The 4524-nt window shown below is 43.4% G+C and overlaps 1 pseudogene; it reads right to left on the bottom strand.

Moving 5' to 3' along the window:
* Positions 1–514: 514 nt before the first annotated feature.
* On the bottom strand, positions 515–1401 carry LOC115834313 (annotated as a pseudogene).
* Positions 1402–4524: the final 3123 nt, after the last annotated feature.

Below are 4524 nucleotides of genomic sequence, written 5' to 3'. Positions count from 1 at the left end.
GGAGGAAAGTGTCTATTATTTGTGGCATTGTGATTGTTGAGGTTTCGGAATCTCTCCAGGAGCATGGGGTAAGAGTAAGGAGGCTGTAACATAACTTTAAGCCACTTAAACTTAAATGCCTCCTATGTGTTTCTTTGTAGGTCTCAGGAACGGAACTGCAGCTTCCCTGAGACAAAGTCACTGCCGAGTTTCCTGATCATGATGATCCACTGAAGAGTTGGGTAGAGCAGTCACTGTGACAGCATACACTTAGGTTTTCTTTATTCTTTTTCTTTTCTTTTTTTCTTTTCTTTCCTTTCTTTCTTTCTTTCTTTCTTTCTTTCTTTCTTTCTTTCTTTCTTTCTTCTTTCTTTCTCTTTCTTTCTTTCTTTCTTCTTTCTTTTTCTTTCTTTCTTTCTTCTTTCTTTCTCTTTCTTTCTTTTTCTTTTCTTCCTTTCCTTTTAGAAACTGATGTTTATTTTCCATCAATCTTATTTCCATGTTGTCTAAGAGCCTGTGCAAGAACAGCTTGAGATCATTCAGTGGTTGCTTCTACCCATTCAGTGGCCTGAGCAGTGTGAGCTGCAGACCTGTCTTCTGTGGCAGGCTGAGTTCTCCAGTCTTCAGTAGATAACTGCTGGGTAGGCAGCCCGTAGTCTGTGTGCCTTCAGACCTGTCTGCAACCTCAGGCTGAGTAGCAGTGAACTCAGGAGCTGGAGCAGTCCATTCACCCTGAAATTCCTCTTTGGTCACAGCCTTTTCAGCAGCAGCCTGCTCTTCTTTTTCAATCTCTTCAGGATCCCTGTAGAAGCAGGGATCAGGCATAACCTCCCACGGGTGTTCACAGGAAATGGTGCCACATATGCGCGGAACTTCTGGGGCCAGCATCCACCACATCAAACCCACTGAGTGAGCTCCTTTGCTGTTGCATGGAATAGCAATATCCACATAGTGCAGAGGAGAATCTGTGTTACACAGAGCGACGGTAGGTAGGTTAACATAAGATGCCTCTGTGAAAGGCTGGTGGTCAACCCTGGAGTCAGTAACCACAAGAAGCTGTGGTTCCTGGAAGGCTGCTTGGATCTGGTTAGTGAAGTTTCCAGGAGTGAAGCAACTGGAGTGGCTCCAGTGGCAGCAGCAAACTTCAGCATGGCCCTCTGGCCAGTATTCCTGGAGGATATAACACTGACATCAGCAGGGTTTTCAATGGCATCAATGGCATGAGCTGCCAGCAGAAGCTTCTCTCAGGTCCTCTTCAGATTTCTGACGTACATGCCGTCACTTTTCCTTTTATAGATGTACTGTTCCACTTGGAAGTAAAGAATGATGCCTCCTAAGAGGGTACTTGCTGCAAGGAACTTAAGGACATCCTCCTCCTTCATTTGCAGGACATCAAGGGCTCCAGACATTGTGAAAGTTTCCCTTCAAGTTACAACGGGAATCCAGAACAAAGCCGTACGGACTCGTCGGTGGGTAGCGTGGAAACGCACACATAGGTTTTCATTTGGGACTTGTTTTCTTCTTCCACCTGGATCTAGATTTCCCCAGACAACTTTCTGAGTTCTGCTCTTTTGTACTCTCCTCCTAGCATTTCTAATTGTGTGGACAGCCAGAAGCAGTGAAAATTCAGGGGCCCTGGTGCAGTGGTGTAGGAAATCTGTGATAGGGTGGAGACTACCTGGAGAAAGAGAAACACACTGGAGCTCCAACCTGAAGCCAAGTGAGTTAACGTTGACCAGGTTTGTTTGTGGGTGAAGCTTTGAGGTCATAGGGCTTAGCTATTCCCTTTTCTTGGAAAGGGGTGTCCAAAATATGGATTTCCTCATGGATTACAATGGCCAGAGTTCTACTGCTTCATGGGGACATTTTGTCCGTCATGGTTTTCGATAGCTGCCTGAGAGATGTGTTGAGGGCTCCATACCAAATACTGTGGGGTTATAAACAACAAGAGGTAAAAGATGCCCTGAGAATCCATGCTTGGCAAAATGGAAGGTGGTCCAAGCTGTTTTTCACTGATTTGGCGACTCTGGGCCAATCAGGAGTCAAGGAAATGAGGGTCAAAGAGAAAGAAGGTCTATCATTTTGTCTTTGCCCGGAAATAATTCAGACAGCAGCATGACGGTAACATACCTGATGGGGATAGCCCTGCCAGGGGACTCTGTGACTTAGCTGGTTAAAACCTCTGTCCTGGGTTTGAGTCTCAGAGAAAACTGAACTTGTTATTCATCCCTGCCCCCTCTCCTGCTCCTTAAGGAAGTAGGAGGAGCATGCTCTTCGTGTTTTCAAACGAAGGAAATTTCATGCTATATTTGGAATTTCAACTTCACATTTAAAATATCATTTTCTAATACAAAAGGTAGCATGCAAAGGCTTTGACAAAGAAAACTGGTATTGATTTTGATACATTCACCAACACACGATTTGTACGGAAAAGAAAGTGCAGAACAATGATATACCATGATTTTTACTGACGCTTTAACAAGTGTTTCTTTCTAGAAATTCAAGCAACTTTATCTAGTCCCATTCCTCATCCACACACCTTTTGCCACACCTGCCTTTGGGACCTTTGGTACAGTGAGGTGTGAAGTATTATTAATTCATTTAAAGATTCAAGAACAAAAAACCCCGAAGTTCATCTAGGAAATGTAGAAGGCAAAGAATTTAAATACGCTGTTTAGCAATGTTTCTGAGATTTTTACTTCAGCTAGATGTTTTGGTGTGGGGAACAGTGGGGAGTTATCTGTGTCTTCTATTACATATTTTGTGTACATTTTCTGTGAAAGTCGATTTAACGTGCAATAAAAATAACTGCTGCCAAACCCAAGACCTAAGTTTTTTTTGTTTTGTTTTGTTTTTTTGAGATGGAGTTTCTCTTTGTCGCCCAGGCTGGAGGGGTGTGATCTCAGTTCACCGCAACCTCCACCTGCCGGGTTCAAGCGATTCTTCCACCTAGCCTCCCGAATAGCTGGGATTACAGGCTCTGGCCACCATGCCTGGCTAATTTTTAAATTTTTAGTAGAGAAGAGGTTTACACCATTTTGGCTAGGCTGGTCTCGAACTCCTGACCTGAGGTGATCCACCCGCCAAGGCCTCCCAAAATGTTGGGATTGCAGGCGTGAGCCACCGTGCCCAGCCAAGACCTAACTTTTAAAACCTATTGGTAGATTGCTTGCTGTAGGCTGTAAGCTATTCCAGCGAAGGAGAGCTGGCTGTCTTCAGTCAGAATGTTTTAAGCATTCACGAGGCAAAGCGCTGAATGCCACCTTACATTTAGACAACCTTTACCTACTAACTCACCCAGAAAAACTTGGAACCTGATGCCCAGCCCCTCTGTTGCTCACAATTCAATTCTCAGAGGCAGAGGCGGCTATTGGAGGAGCCCTGAGGAGACAAGCATAAGGCAACCAGTGGCAAGATTTTCTGCTCCTCAGCCTTAGATGACCTAATGCTCATAAAACATAGATGCAAGGAAAAATTTCTCTGAGCTGCCTATTTTTTCTTATTTCCATTCTTTTTCAGTCTTGCTCTTTAGTGATACCTCCAAATGGAACTCAAAGTGCATGGGTCTGTAATGTGACTGGAGGGTTCGTGCTCCCTGCCAAGGAGATCCTAGTGGAAAATGTATCTATTTTGATTTATTTACACTGGGCTACAAGTCGATGTCTACATACAGTTAGAAATGATAATACCACGACCCACACACAGCTTTGATGTAAGCCTGGAAAGTTTTAACATTAATCAACATAATTTAAGAGATATTTGTGTCTGGAAAAAATATAAAGAAGAACTCCTTGTGGAGTAATCTGTGCCCCCCGTTTCAATGTCTGCTTGTTTCAGTCACGTTAGCAATATATTCTTCTCACGCTAAGTTTTATAAAAAGCCACAGATGACTGCCCGAATAAATAGTATAGTATTAAAAGCAACACATTTGACACTCTCCTCTTTTTATAGGAGCAGGGGAAACGTGACAAACACATGCAAAGAATGAGAAAGGAGAATGAAGAAAATGAATGGCTGGAAGAGCTGGGGGCCGAACCCGGGGTCTCATACATGAGAAACACACGCTCTACCACTAAGCTACCCACCCCGCCCGCAATCGGGTCCTGTTGGCTATATATAAAATATCACTTTGTTTTCAGTTTGTTTGTTTCATTTTCTGTTGGTTGGATAAAGATCACTGGATTACATTCCTCTACTTTCATGAAATCACTGAATTGGATACTGTTTGGCAGCTAACAGTATCCTAATATACTTATAACAGTATACTAAGACACTAAGATTACAGTCCAAATGACACAGTTTCTTATCCTCAGACTTTCCCATTCCTGTTAGCCTGCTCCAAGCTCCATTCATAAGCAAACTGCATGAAAGCTACTTTCCTCCACCAGCAAAAGCAGAAACTTCCAACATTGAGGACTGTTCAGTCATGGAGAAGGATCCCTGATTTTAGTCTAGATCTTTAGTCCAGAGTTCTTCCAATTGAGCTATGTTTGCCCACACTTCTGCTTTCTCCCGCGATACTGACTCAGATAAAGTGCCCCTCA

Source organism: Nomascus leucogenys, unplaced genomic scaffold (assembly GCF_006542625.1).
Source record: "Nomascus leucogenys isolate Asia unplaced genomic scaffold, Asia_NLE_v1 001275F_44473_qpd_obj, whole genome shotgun sequence".
NCBI lineage: Eukaryota > Metazoa > Chordata > Mammalia > Primates > Hylobatidae > Nomascus > Nomascus leucogenys.
Note: the sequence above shows the minus strand (reverse complement) of the source record. Positions and strands in the feature narration are given on the sequence as shown.